Genomic DNA, 16,197 nt, shown 5'->3' on the forward strand with positions numbered 1-16,197 from the left:
GTTATTCTCAGGGGCCTACACTGGGTGCAGGAGAGACTTCTTCCCTTGAAATTGCCTCGGGGGAAAGTTTTTGCAGTTGCCTGTAATTCAGTGGAGTTTTCTGGGTTATTTACACCTTGTTTGTCTCTGCTCCTCAGATCAGTTTTAGCCAGTGCTGTTAGTTTCTCCCCAAATCATGTGAGAGGGAGGGCTTGATAGATTTTGTATTTTCCTTTTTTCGTTTTTGTTTTTGACTAGAAAATAGCCACATCCACATTTCGAATGCTATTTTTGTTTTGGCCAATTAAGTTTCTTCTCCTTGTACTCGGGGGTTGGCAAACTCTCTGTAAAGGGCCAGATGGTAAATATTTTAGACTTTTTGTGCCATGCAGTCTACTGCAGATATTCAATGATGCTCTGAAAGCACTTGCAGGCAATACATAAATGAATGAATGTGGCTCTGTTACAAAAATTTACTCTTGACAACAGGTGGCAGGCCAGATTTGGCCTGGGGGCGTGGTTTGCCAACTCTTGCTTTTACTGGTTTACTGTTGGAATTTCTTTCTACCTTATATATAAAATGTACTTATAAAAACTAATGTTATTGAGCACTACCTAGTCTATCCCAGGTACTCTGCTAAGCACTTTATATGCATTATTGCATATAATTGTCTTGAAAACTTTAACATGGATACTATTATCCTCTTTTTTTTTTTTTTTTTTTTACAGAATGTGCAACTGAGGCTTAGATAGCTCCAGTGACTTGCTCAAGGTCATGCAGCTAGGAAGTGGCAGAGCTATTATTTGTTTTTTGGGGGTTTTCTTTTTTCGCTACACCACACAGCTCACAGGCTCTTAGCTCCCCTACCAGGGAATAAACCTGGGCCCAAGGCAGTGAAAACACCGAGTCCTAACCACCGGACCGCCAGGGAATTCCCCAGAGCTATTATTTGAACCAAGGTCAATATGAGTATCTTTTACAAAGTTAACAAGCTGCTGGTTCTATTAATTTTAGTTTAAATGGACTATAAGAAAAGACAACCATCCACTGATAGATGAATAAAGAAGATGTGAGATATATATACACACACACACACACACACACACACACACACAAATATTGCTCAGCCATAAGAAAAGGATAGGAGGGTGGGAGGGAGGGAGACGCAAGAGGGAGGACATTTGGGGATATATGTATAGCTGATTCACTTTGTTATAAAGCAGAAACTAACACACCATTGTAAAGCAATTATACTCCAATAAAGATGTTAAAAAAAAACAAAAAAAGAAAAGGATAAAATCTTGCCACTTTCAACAACATGGATGGACCCAGAGGGCATTATGCTAAGTGAAGTAAGTCAGAGAAAGACAATACCATATGATTTCACTTACATATGGAATCTAAAAAACAAAAACATGAATAAACAGAAACAGACTCATGGATACAGAGAACAAACTGGTGGTCGCGGGGGTGGGGGCGGTTGGGCAAAATAGGTGAAGGAGATTAAGAGGTACACACTTACAGTTATAAAATAAATCACAGGGATGTAACATATGGCATAGGGAATACAGTCAATAATATTATAGACATAGTATTACCATACAGTAACTTTCTATGGTGGCAGATGGTTACTAGACCTATTGGGGTGACCATTTCATAATGTATATAAGTGTCAAATCATGTTTTACACCTGAAACTAATATTGTATATCAGATATATATCAATAAAAAAGTTTTTTAAAGGGACAACTACACCTGAAGTAAAATTGCTGACAAGCCATTGAACCAGGCCATTGAACCATTCCCTTCCTATAATAAGGGAAGATTAACCTAAAATTATGTTGCCCAAATCATAATTGTAGGTATATCTATGTATATAGACATAGATGTTAAAAATTACCCATTTTGTAGCTAAGTAGCTGTTGCGGCATTTCTAAACTTTTCATAGCTACCTGCACTGCAGGTCTGTTCTTGATTATCACAGTCGGTCAGTTACTAATCATGAGATATGAAGGGAGAAAACTCAAATATGTTAGGACAACACGTTTTTTAAATGGCCCAGATGCATTTTTATAGGGTAAGTGTCAGTACACAAGTGGGCCTTTTAATCATTTTGCACTTAAGAGAGATGTGATATTTTTGGGGGGGGGGAATCAGTTGGGGGTCATAGTATCCATTCAAGTTGTTTTCATCATTACTTATTTTGGGACTTTGAAAAAACGTAAAATAGGAAAAAAATTCAAGAAAGCAACCAGGAACTATGTGTCAAGGAGAAATCCCAGAGAAAGTACAGCTCCCATAAAAAATCTCACCCATACAGCCCAGTCAGACTCTTGCGGTACGTGGGCCTCTCACTGCTGTGGCCTCTCCCGTTGTGGAGCACCGGCTCCGGACGCACAGGCTCAGTGGCCATGGCTCACGGGCCCAACCGCTCCACGGCATGTGGGATCTTCCCGGACTGGGGCACGAACCCATGTCCCTTGCATCGGCAGGCGGACTCCCAACCACTTCGCCACCAGGGAAGCCCTGGACTCTTGAAGCCAGTAACTTCTCAGGGAGGTCACAACCCAGTATTAACTTTTCATCTATAGGAAGAGCCAGGAAAGCCTTATACGTGCGTTGTATGAAATTGGGTTCAAAAATACAGTTAAGAAAAACCAACCAGAAAACCTGCTGGATGATAATGTGTTTCTGAATCTGACATGATCTGCAGCAGTTGGGCCCCGGCTGTCAGTACAGCGCTCTCTATCCCCTCTTCCTCTGAATTCTCTCACTCACCTTTCCTCCCCTGGTTATCTTAATCACTTTGCCTTTCCTGTTATCACCCTAAGTCAGGTTTTGTTATCAAGAGACTCATCACCCTCCAAAGTCATCTGTGATCTCCTTTAGATGATGTTTATGCTTTTAATTTTCACCCCAAAGCTATTGCTTGGACACTAAGAAAATGGTACAATCATGTAAGAAATTATAAAAAATGAAAACAGAGTAATTGCCAATCTGCTGATTATGCAGAACTATAGAATGGCTTTATGTTAAAAACATATTGTCCTTTTAGACTGGGGTTTTGAACTTTGCTTCTGAATATTTAATCTTTCATTTGTCTTTCTTTGCCTGGAGCCCAGAAAATCTAATTACATTCCACTTAAAAATAAGGAGAGGGCCTCCCTGGTGGCGCAGTGGTTGAGAGTCCGCCTGCCGATGCAGGGGATACGGGTTCGTGCCCCGGTCTGGGAGGATCCCATATGCCGCGGAGCGGCTGGGCCCGTGGGCCATGGCTGCTGAGCCTGCGCGTCCGGAGCCTGTGCTCCGCAACGGGAGAGGCCACAGCAGTGAGAGGCCCGCGTACCACAAAAAAAAAAAAAAAAAAAAAAAAAAAAAATAAGGAGAAATGATTCCCAAGCTCCTCTGGAAGAATACCTTAAGTTTCACTTATTGAGGATGTGCCAGAGTATCTCAAGTTGTAATGTAATTCAATTCCATGGGCCTGCTTTTACCTTCCTAATTTGAATATATATCTTATCACACAAACTTAATAGAGCATGTATACTAAATACGGAGGATATGTTTGCAATGATCGGACTTGATGTATGATTACACATTAGAAATGAAAGTCACTTTGAGATTGCTTGGTGTGCTTACAGAACTTGGCAGGCACCCTCCAGAGCAGCTGATATTAGAGGCTTTGGTGACCACTGTTCAGCAGAGGTGGCACTAAGCTGCCAGAGATGGAAGACAAATAGCTTTCAAATATGAACTCAAAATTCAAGTATTGACTGCTAATTAAGCTGCTTCTCACGTGGGGCAACTCTGTTGTTCCAGGATCAGCTGCAGGAATTTGTTTATAAAATTAGTTAATGATAATCAGTGCCTGTTGAATAATTTGGATACTTAAGATCATGATTTTAATAAGTTGTGTAAGCATAAGCTGTAGGGCACTGTTTCCTAGAGTTGAGTCCCAGGGCCCACCTGCATCAGAATCATTTCAAGGCACTTAAAATGCAGATTCCCAGTCTCCAGCCCAGAACTAATCAGAAACTCGGGGTGGGAACCAGGGATCTACATTTGAGTAGAACCCCATGCGATTCTTATGTACGTTAAGTGAAAGAAGCTCTGCTGTAAGAATTAAGAGAAGGAAGCTAGAGCAGCTTCTGTAGGGAGAAGAGTTCTGAACCACAAAGCTACTCTGTGCCTTTAGTTCCCAGGGAGAACCAAGCCTGGGGACAGGGCACACCCAGCAGCTTTAGGCAGCCAAGGAGCTGCAACTCTCTCCTGCTAGTTCTTCAAGCACCTCCTCCTGTGCGAGGACGAGAATTCTGCTGGGTGCACGCAAGTAGGGGGCCTGAGACTGGTAGCCACAACACTAGGGCTTTCAGGGCCCAAGGGGAACCCTCCTAGATGAAAGCTAAGGATTCCCTAGTGACCCCTGAAGAATGTTCTAGAATACCTCAAGGGAGGTGAGGAAAAAGAAAGAGGTTGTTCTGCAAGGAACACAGACTAGGCAAGCAGCAATTCTTGGGGGATTTGAATGGAAACACTCAAATTGTTGTCCCAGTGGCGTGGTGTTAACTACTCTGCGTAGAGAGCCAGGCCCATCTCTCGGGAACTGGACAAGTTTGGGGAAGAGCAAATACTCAGATCCCCCCACTTTCACATTCCAAGACAGGCTGTGTTCTGGTGACATCTGGTTAAAATGAAAATTGAGTGCCCGCCTGAGGGGATGCAATCGTTTCTCCTATAGTAGAGCATCTCTTCCCTAGGGAAATCCCCAAATTGCAGAACGGAGAAATGTTTCTAACTTGGACCTGCCATTGATACTCTTCCTTGGGACTTCCCTGGTGGCTCAGTGGTTGAGAATCTGCCTGCTAATGCAGGGGACACAGGTTCGAGCCCTGGTCTGGGAGGATCCCACATGCTGCGGAGCAACTAGGCCCGTGAGCCACAACTACTGAGCCTGCGAGTCTAGAGCCTGTGCTCCGCAACAAGAGAGGCCACCCCAATGAGAAGCCCGCGCACCGCGATGAGGAGTAGCCCCCACTCGCCACAACTAGAGAAAAGCCTGCATGCAGCAACGAAGACCCAACAGAGGCAACAACAACAAAAAATACTCTTCCTTTTGAGGGGATGAGAGTCACGTGCCAGGTGGATGAGAGCTTGTAACTCTGCATGAGAAAAATGCAACCCTCCCCTCATAGTTCTGTAGCTAGGCAGTCCAAGACACCAACACTGTGCATACAGTGCATATAGTCTGATATACCAATGTATGTGCACATGGTGGACTTAACCATTGGCCAGAAGTACAGGGACTTCCATGCTGCTCAGCCCAATGGAAGCTTTTCAGTCCTCATTCATTCATTCATTCCTGACCTCTTGATAGCATGGCATTTGACAGACCGAGGCTCTCTCCTTGAAACGCCTCTTCCCTCATCCTTCCACAGCACTGCCTTCTCCCACTCTACCTTGCCAGCAACTTCTTGTGTTTCCTTTAAGGGCTTTTAAAATCACTTAAATATGTGATCCTTAGCATTCTGACCTAGTGTGTTAGTCTCTCCAGGCTCCCCGGGGCAATGGCATCCACTCTTAAGATATAGGTACCACTGATATGTAGTTCTTGATCTTTTTAGTTCACTTACCCCCAAATTAGTAGAATTTGTTGACTGTTACTTACACTCACAATTATTGCCTTCATTTCCTTTAAAAAAAGTCTTTATTTTAAATATTAAAAAGAGTAAGAAATACCCTTGATTAAAGAAAAATAGCTTCAAGGAGTTTAAAATGAAAAGTAGCAGTTTCGAGTACTGTCTTTCCCTACACCTCCCCCCGACCCTCCCTCGCAACCACTCCCAGGAGGGAACCTGTTCAGACCTGCGTTTTGCTGGTTACCTGGTTATGTGGTAACGACATGCTCACGTCACTACTTGATTTATCAGTTTAAAACGTTACCTATTGACTTTTTCCAGTGATAGTAAAGGATATAGCTCATGACACCCTACTCCCCTCCTCATTTCTTTCAATATAGCTCCAATATTAAAATTGTTTTTGGTTAAAAAAATATGTTATATACATAATAGTATGTAATGAATTTATATATAAATAGGTAGGTATACTTATGTAAATAACATAATATTTTATACATGTGTATATTGTTCTATTTTTTTCTATTGTTCTATTTCTTGATCATCCACTAAGATAAGGATATTAGTGTCCAAACCCTTGCCTTTAACTTTCCTCAACCTCACAAATCATCTATATTTTCATTTATACATTGGCAGTGTTGATAAATACACATTCTATTATGTATACATTTTACTCTGTCATAATCAAATTTCTGTATCTTTGTAGAGGGATTCTAAAAGTTGATGACGAATAAGCTGTATTTACATTATAATTATTATATAAATATCACCCACTGCAGAATTAAGAATATATTATGATTATATTCCTTTCCTGTACAGATTTATATTCTTAGAGCTTCTAACTGCCCCTCCCCCCAGTATTTGCCCTTATATTCTGGCTGTCAAATCCACCATCATAGTCATCTATTCGTCCTTTCCCCCCTCAAAGACCTCCCTCCAGGAGCCCTCCCTCCTGCTCTGATCTGCACTGATTGCTCTCCAGATCAGATGCTCCACTACCAGGCTGGGACTCCCCGTCTCTACTCTTCCAGTGGGTAGCTACTCTTTCCTGGAGCCTGTGTCTTCCTTTTTCTTGGTTTATTAAGATTTCTAATTTTAAAAGTATAACATGCTTGTTATAACGTATATAGATATAAATTATCTCCCCTCACTCTCCTCCGACTTTGCACCTCTGAGGGAATCTAAGTTAAAGGTGTGGTGGGTCCCCTTCTACACCTTCATCTATGCTCAAATACACATCCTCGAAAAAATAAACACATATATGGGTTCCTTCTGTCCTTTTAAAGAATGGAATATTATACATCTTACTCTGCAACTTGCTTCCACCACCCCTGATTTAATGATTTATCATAAACCTTTCTCCAGCTCAATACAGATTGACGTAAGTTTTTAAATAATCTGCTTCTGATTCCACAGTGTGGATGTACCTTATTTATTCATCTATTTCCTATGATGAACAGTTTGTTTTCTCTTTTTATGTCACTGCAAATCAATAAACACGCTTGTGAGTGAATCCTGACATATTGATACATATTGGTGCTTTTATTTTTGTAGGATAGATTTCGAAAAATCAAAGTTACTGGGTCAAAGGACAAGCATATAATATTTTAACTATCAGAATATAACATATGTACCAAAAAGTGCATCATAAATGTTCATAAATGAATTCTCACAAATACAACACGCAATGTGACCAGTACCCAGATTGAGACAGAATACTGCCAGCACCTGAGGCGCCCACCCCATACACCTGTGTCAATACTCTACTCCCAAGGGTACCCTCTCTCCTGACCGCTGATGGCGTGCGCATTTTTCATTTGAAGATATTGCCACATTCTTCTCCCCAATGGCTGTAGGAATTCACATTCCCACAAGTAACGCGCAAAGGTATCAGTTTCCCCTCTAACTTTAGATATCACTTTTTTACAACTTTTGCTTACCTGATGGGTGAAAATAGTATCTCAGTGTTATTCTAATTTGCATGTTTCCTGACTGACCAGTGACGGTGAGCACTATGGCACACATTCCTTCATTTACAGAGGAGAAGACCAAGGCTCAGAGCAGAGCACTGACATCGCCCAAGGCAGTTTAACGCCTGCTTTGTTTCTGTGGTTAGCACAGTGTTGTGGGACTCAGCAAGGAATCACAAATCCCTCCCCCATTAGTAAAGTTCCCTAAGCACACCTCATTCAAACTCCGAAGGAAAGCGGGGAGAAGAAGGACACACGCACATTCCATTTTACTCTGCTGGACTGGGAGACGAACACTGTTCTGCTCATACAAAGCTTCTGTGATTTTGTAGACTTGGCTCAAAGACTGGGTTGTTTTTGTTTTTGTTTTGTTTTTTGCGGTACGCGGGCCTCTCACTGTTGTGGCCTCTCCCGTTGCAGAGCACAGGCTCCGGACAGCGCAGGCTCAGCGGCCATGGCTCACGGGCCCAGACGCTCTGCGGCATGTGGGATCCTCCCGGACCAGGGCACGAACCCGTGTCCCCTGCATCGGCAGGCGGACTCTCAACCACTGTGCCACCAGGGAAGCCCCAAAGACTGGTTTTGATAGGGATGGAGTAAAGTGACAAAGTAGGTGATTAAATAGTTAATCCCACTAGAGGATTGTAAGTAAAGAAAAAGGTATGGGAGACCCCTGTAAGTTAATGATTACTCAAGAAAGCAGGTTTGCTTAACCACAAACCCATGCAACAGAAACATGAGACATGCCCCCAAACAATAAGCAAATGGTGGAATGAGACCCACATCCTGCCCAGTGAGCTCGGTAAGGTAGTGATTCCTAGGACGTGCTCCTCTGTGCACACTAAGAACAAAAACATAAGGAAAAGGTGACATTATACTGAAACCTGAGATGATTACTGTTTTTAGTATATGTTACCGCCTTTTTGTTCATTTCCATTGCTCCATGTCAGTCCCCATTTGATCACGTAGGGACAAGAAATCTCCCCCGCCCAACCTGGAGGAGGAGCTGATGATGGAAGCATGACGTCTACTCAAGAATGAGGAAGTGGGGCTTCCCTGGTGGCGCAGTGGTTGAGAGTCCGCCTGCCGATGCAGGGGACACGGGTTCGTGCCCTGGTCCGGGAGGATCCCACATGCCGCAGAGCGTCTGGGCCCGTGAGCCATGGCCGCTGAGCCTGCGCGTCCGGAGCCTGTGCTCCGCAGCGGGAGAGGCCACAACAGTGAGAGGCCCGCGTACCGCAAAAAAAAAAAAAAAAAAAAAAAAAAAGAATGAGGAAGAAGGTGGCCTTCTCCCCCTCCCCAATTTTCCTTTGCTTATAAAACTGTAGCCCACTAAGTTCTCAGGGTACAGCACTCCCTTGCCCGCCTGGTTGTAAGCCTCACAAGTGTCCTATTCTAATAAATCACTTCTTATCTATCACTTTGCCTCTCGATGGATTCTTTCTGCCCTGAGGCATAAAAAACTGGAGGTTCTTGGAGTCTCCCCCTACCCCAGACACATTTCTGCGGTTTCAGCCTGGGGGCATTGAGGGAGGGAACCCTGCTGACCTGCTGAACGCAGGCAGGGATGGCTGGTCTGAGGAGGTTGGTGAGTCATCCAGCTGGGTTGAGGAAACAAGCAATCACACGTGCAACATCCCTACTGAGGGCCTGAAGGCCGCAGGGAAAAGTGGAAAGACCTGTGGACTGAAAGCTAGGAGGCTTTGGGGGGCATGGCTTGCCCTCTCAGAGCCCGTTTTCTCCCAAGAAGAAGGGCTTGGAAGTGCTGAGAGCACCAGATGCCCAGCCTGGGCAGGAGGCAGCCCTCTAGGACCAGGAACACAGCACCAAGGGGACAAACCATTGTCCTCACACATCTGAAACTGTCACAGCTTTAGGCAGGAGTGTCCACGCCCAAATGAGTGTTTGTGCGGGCAGGTGCGAAGCTCTGAAGGAAGGGACGAGTGGGTCAGGGTGCTGCGGGGAGAGCTGGAAAGGAGGGGCGGGTCAGCCTCAACACCAAGGGTCTGGAGAGGAAAGTGAGAAGAGTAACCCCAGCTGAAGAAACTACTGAAAGAAGCACTGATGGAGACATGAGGCTCAATTCCCGGTGAGGACTGTAGGCTTGGCCTGCGGGCGTGTGGAACCAACGGCTGTGCTTTCACAGGGCAGTGTTAGGAGGTGATGGGTAGAATGCACGGTGTTTAATTTTTTAAGCTTAACTGTAACAAATTACCACACAGTTGGTGGTTGCTGTAATGAACTACCCAAAACTTGGTGGCTTAAAATGACCCAAATGTGTCCCCTTATAGTTCTATAGGCTAAAAGTCTGACATGGGTCTCACTGGGCTAAAACTAAGGTGTGGGCAGGGCTGCTTTTCTTTCTGGAAACTCCAGAGGAGAATCTGCTTCCTTACCTTTTCCGGCTTCTGCATTCCTCCTCAGCTTGTGGCCCTTTAGTCCGTCTTCAAAGCTAGCAAAGGCAAACCACACCCTTCTCACACCACATCACTCTGAATTTTCCTTCTGCCTCTGGCTTCCATTTTTAAAGACGCTTGTGATTACATTGGTCCCACCTGGATAATCTAGGCCACGCCCTCTTTGAAGATCACCTGATTAGCAGCGTTAATTCCATCTGCAACCTTAATTTCCCTTTGCCATGTAAGGTAACAGGTTCCAAGGGTTAGGATGTTTAGGACAGAGACATCTTTGGGAGGCCATTATTCTGCCTGGCATACTGGGTTAGTTAGTTGGAACTCCTTGCAAGCAAACAAACAAAAAAAAACAAAAGCAAAAACAAAAAAGGAGAAGGAGAGGGAGAGGGAGGAGAAGGAGAAGAAAAGAAATATATTGGCTTAAATAACTGAGGCCTCCGTGTCTTTCTTCACTTCTTGGATCTACTTTCCTCTCTTGGTTTTCAGGCACCTCCTTCTATGAGCAGGACCCCGAATCACCAGGCTTGCATCCTGCCAGCTTAGCAGCATGGCAGTCCCCTCTCCCAGTACTTTAGCGTAACCCAGGATGATGAGTATTGACTCTGATTCACCCAACTTCAGTCCAAGACTGTCCCTGGACCAACTACTCTGGCCTGGGAGACAACTTTCATTGGCCAGGCATGAATTTCATATGCACCCTTGGAGCTGAAACAGGGGAAGCCCCACCGAACCACATGGACAGAGACTTGGGGGTGGGTGGTTCCTTAAAGGAAAACTGGTAGACTGCTACCCAAAAAGTGCAATAGTGGTCATAATTGCACAATATGAGTTGCACTTCATGCCACGAAACTGTACTTAAAAATGATTTATAAGGTACTTAGCCATAAAAAAGAACAAAATAATGCCATTTGCAGCAACATGGATGGACCTAGAGATTGTCATACTGAGTGAAGTAAGTCAGAGAAAGACAAATATATGACATTGTATGTGGAATCTACAAAAAGGCTACAAATGAACCTATCTTCAAAACACAATAGAGTTACAGATTTAGAAAATAAACTTATGGTAACCGGGGGGTAAAGGGGGAGGGATAAATCAGAAGATTGGGATTGACAATATACACGCTACTATATATAAAATGGATAACTGATAAGAACCTACTGCATAGCACAGGGACCTCTACTCAATACTCTGTAATGGCCTATATGGAAAAAGAATCTAAAAAAAGAGTGGATATATGTATATGTATAACTGATTCACTTTACTGTACACCTAAAGCTAACACAACATTGTAAGTCAACCATACCCCAATAAAAATTATTAAAATTAAAAAAAAAAGAGGGTATTCCCTGGTGGTCCAGTGGTTAGGACTCCATGCTCTCACTGCCAAGGGCCCGGGTTTGCTCCCTGGTCGGGGAACTAAGATCCTATAAGCTGCGTGGCCAGCCAAGAAAAAAAAAAAAAGATTTACAGCAGTACATTTTATGTCATGTATATTTTAGCACACACACACAGATTTTGGAGTTTTACTAGACCTGTTAGAAAAGAGGATCTTTGTTTTCCCAGACATCGCTAGGCGATGTGAGCCTAGTTTGAAACTGCTGGGGCCACCATGCCACCATGTGGGGACAGAACCTTGGCTGAGAGCAGAGCCCGAAGGTGCAAACAGATTCCTGATGACGATGGTGGCACCTGGACCCAGGTGTGCCTGAAGCCCTGACATGCACAATAAATTACCTCTTATGCTTAGATCAACCCAGTTTGAGTCTCTGTCACTGGTAGTTAAGAGTACAGACTTAAAAAAACACAACACAACACAACACAACAAAATTCCTCATGCCCTGCTGGTGGAAGAAGATAGCAACTGTCAAAAAATCACCCACCTTATTGGAGTTACCTGTGTGTTCTCTCTAAGCTTATCCGCTCACAGGGCCCATTTTGAATGAAAAGATGTGATATTGTTAACGTAATGAAGCTCGCGCAAACTCCCTGTACAGTGATTCACTTTAATAGAAAATGTAAATTGGGAGTTATTTCCTTAAAATAGTGGTTCTCAAAGTGTGGTCCCTGCAGCAGCAGCAGCATCAACTGGAAACCTGTTGGAAATGCAAACTCTTAGGCCCCACACACCCCAGAGCTGCTGAATCAAGAACTCTGGGGTGAGGCTGCCAAGGCGCTCACTAGCCCTCCAGGTGATTCTGATGCAAGCTCAGGTTTGAGAACCACTGTCTCCAAAGGTTCTTTGTTTTGTTGTTCTCCTGAGCATTTTACACATGATTCACTTTGAACAAATAGACTTAACCGTGGATTTTCAGGGGATAACAAATTATTGCATAAAGTGATATGCAATACACATGGGAACACATGTGTCATATTAAAGTATTTGCCTTAACTTGTTTAAAATAAAATAAAACTATAATTTAAAATTTTTTTAAATTAAAAAAAGAGAAGAAGAACAGGGAATGTAGGGTAGTAAATGCAAGAGAAATCTACAAATAGCAGCTGCCAGAGAGGGTGGATCAAGGGCAGGCAGCCTGAAGGCCAGAAAACATCTGAAGGTTCTTAAAAAATTTAGATGTGAGATGTTGAGGAAATGGAAAGGAAAGACAGCAAGAAAAGCTTTAAATCAATGGTTCTCAATCTTTTTGGTCTTAGGACCACTTTACATATTTTTTTAATTATTGAATTTTGTTGCTGTGGGTTATATCCATTGATGTTTACCATAATAGAAATTAAAACTAAGAAAAATCCAAATAACAATAATAAACCCATTTTGTGTTCACTTAGCTAACATATTTTCTGATTAATAGTTATATATCCAAATAACTGAACCACTTTGCTGTATACCTGAAACTAACACAATATTGTAAATCAACTATCCTTCAAAACAAAAATAATTATATATTCCAACATGAAAAAAACTAGTGAGAAGGGAGGCATTGTTTACATTTTTTCAGATCTCTTTGATGTCCAGCTTATGAGAAAGACAACTTGCTGGATTCTCATATCCGTTTCTGCATTCAATCTATTGTGATACCAAGTATCACAGCTTCTGAAACTCCACTGTACCCTTATAAGAGAATGAGAGTGAAAAAGGCACATAACTTATTGTGAAAAAACAGTTTTGACTTCACAGACCCCTGAAAAGGTCTCAGTGATCCCCAAGGATCCTTGAACACACTGAATAAACTCATTGGAAAGAGACCTGGGTTTGAGTTCCGGTTATGCTTCTTTCTAGCTGTGTGACCTTGAGCAAATTATTTGACCTTTCTGAGCTTCCCTTTTCTCATCTGTGATGCAGCTCACCTCATGGGTTTCTGGGAGGGTTAAATTAGAAAATATATGTGCCTGGAACATATTTAGCCCTCAGTAGATGACCCATTTCTGTTGTTACTGAAGTTTGGGGCTGGGGTGACTGGGTAAGTAGTGTTGTCATTGGCAGGAATAGGGATGTAAAGGTGGGGATTAGGGAGGGTAAGAAAACTTTGATCAAGTCCTAGTGAGTTGGGCCATCCAGATGCACCAGCTGGGCTGGAGCTCTGGGGTCAGGTCCCAGCTGGAGGTCAAGATTTGTGAGTGGTAGATTCCCATGAAGAAATGGAAGGTGTAAAGGCCAAGAATGCCAGCTCTGTGAGGGCAGGAACAGTGTAGGGGGGCCCCTGCTCTGAAAGCAGTGCTGCACACCAGGCAGCTCTAAGTCAGTGTTTGGTGATATGGCTGAATGCTCTCTGGGGGGAAATCCACTGCTCGGGGACTGGAGGTGGAAATGAACCAGGGAAAGGGAAGGACAACCAATCCTGGGGCTACAGAGAGGAAGGAACAGCTCTGATGTTGGAGACGAACAGGGATGCCAATCTCTTCTGGAAACATTTGCTTTCAATCAACAAGGGGATCCTTCCTGAAGCTTTGGTTGAGACACCCACCTTTTAAATTGGGACCATTGGGGCTTCCCTCGTGGCGCAGTGGTAAAGAATCCACCTGCCAATGCAGGGGACATGGGTTCGAGCCCTGGTCCAGGAAGATCTCACATGCCCCAGGTCAACTAAGGCCGTGCACCACAACTACTGAGCCTGCAATCTAGAGCCCGCAAGCCACAACTACTGAGGCCCGCACGCCTGGAGCCGGTGCTCCGCAACAGAAGAGGCCACCACAATGAGAAGCCTGGGCACTGCAACGAAGAGTAGCCCCCGTTCACCGCAACTAGAGAAAGCCCGCGTGCAGCAACAAAGACCCAACTCAGCCATAAATAAATAAATAAATTATTAAAAAAAAAAATTGGGACCATTGAACTTGGCTCCAGATCCGGACAAACAGATGTCAGCGAGGGGTCTTGGCTGTGCTCTGGCCCTCCAGGTGTTCCTTCACACTTAGTCGCTCATTTACTGGTTACCTTGCCCCTGAGCTGTCTTACTTCATATTGCAGGAGGGAGGGAAGGTGTGTTTTCATGTGATTCTTGAAGTTGGGATTTAAATTAGAAGATCATCGACACTCTAGTCTTTCTGTGAGTCCTCCTCCCAGAAGAATAAAGAGGTGCAGGACACACTACCATGTCTCTTCTCCATCTGTGTCTGCTCCTGCCCCGGATATGCTGCGGGGTACGGGGATGGGGGTCCTCCATCTCCACCCCCAGCTTGGCCCAGTGCTCTTCTTTTCCAGAATATGCATGCAGGCCATCGTCTTGGTGGCAGCAGATGTGTGCCCCATAATTTTTCCATCAAACCTGGAATGGACATTTTTAAGGTCATTATGATTTTTAAAAAGTCATTCTTAAGATTAAATTTTATTTCAGGCATCTTAGGGCAGTGTCAATGGCTGAAAATGACTGGATAATGGAAATCTTGGAACCTATCTAGAATTTGGATTTTAATTCTTAGGGAAATATTTCCCTTTTACAAGTGCATTTGCTATAAGCTGTGCGTTTTCAGGCTTAACTTTGTCATTCAAGATGAACTCTTTGCTGAGGGCCTCCTGGGGATCCTTTCTTGGATGGATGTATCTGATGGCCTGATCCTTCCTCTAAGGTGAGAAGGGACACAGAGACAGGTCACTGGAGCTGGCCCGCCTCGGGATGAAATCTGGTCTTTCTTCAGCTAGTGCATTGGCATCACTGCCCTCAGGATGGAGCTCAAAAGTGACCATGAACGGACTAAATACCTTCCCAAGACATCTAGACTGGAGTTTGACCAAACAACTGGCATTGTAGCCTAGCCAAACTTAGCCAAGTCAGGCCATCTAGAGAGAGGCAGCTGACACCTATGGCTTCTGTGTTTCCAGAAGGAATGGGTCATGAATATGCGTCCCTGCCCCAAGCTGCTCTCTAACCTGGCAGAATGCATATACCTGGTTGCAAAGGTGGCTCAGCTGCCACTGACACTCGCATCAGAGGCCTGGATCCACTCCCACCCCCCCCCCACCATACTCCGCTCCCAGGGGTCCCACCCAGACTTGACTGCACTCACCATGTGCCAGACACTGTGCAAAGCGCTTGTGTGTGCACCTTGTCTGACCTTCCCAACACTTTTATGAAGTAGATGTCATCACTGAGGCCCAAGTCACAATCCAGTAAGTGCCAGAGATGGTTCATTTTATGTGTCAGCTTGGCTAGGCTACGCTGTCCAGTTGTTTGGTCAAACCAGTCTAGACGTCATTGGAAAGGTATGTTTTAGATGATATCTTAGTCCATTCAGCATGCTGTAACAAAGTACCATAGACGTGTTGGCTTACAAGCAACAGAAATTTATTTCTCATACTTCTGGAGGCTGGAATTCCGAGATCAGGGTGTCAGCATGGTTGGGTTCTGGTGAGAATCCTCTTCCAAGTTGCAAATGGCCATCTTCTTCCTGTGTCCTCACAGGGTGGAAGCAGAGCAAGCTAGCTCTCTGGCCTCTTCTTTTTTTTTTTCCATTTGCAATTTTTTTATTGAATGAGTCTGCATATAATTTTCTACATTAAAATGTTACTTATATTTATTTTCCTGTAGACTCTCTATTCATACCCTTAGTCACTTTTTTCTATTTGGCTGTTCATCTTTTACTTATTTACATATTCTTTCATTATTAATTTATTTATTGTTGGTATCCTTAATTATTAAACAAAAAAGAGCCTTTTAACAAAGTAGAGAACTATCATTGTAATGCATGTTGGCCTTTTGCTATATTAAGAAAATTAGCCTACATCATATCTATTATATCTATTATTAT

Source organism: Hyperoodon ampullatus (assembly GCF_949752795.1).
Source record: "Hyperoodon ampullatus genome assembly, chromosome: 1".
NCBI classification, from domain to species: domain Eukaryota; kingdom Metazoa; phylum Chordata; class Mammalia; order Artiodactyla; family Ziphiidae; genus Hyperoodon; species Hyperoodon ampullatus.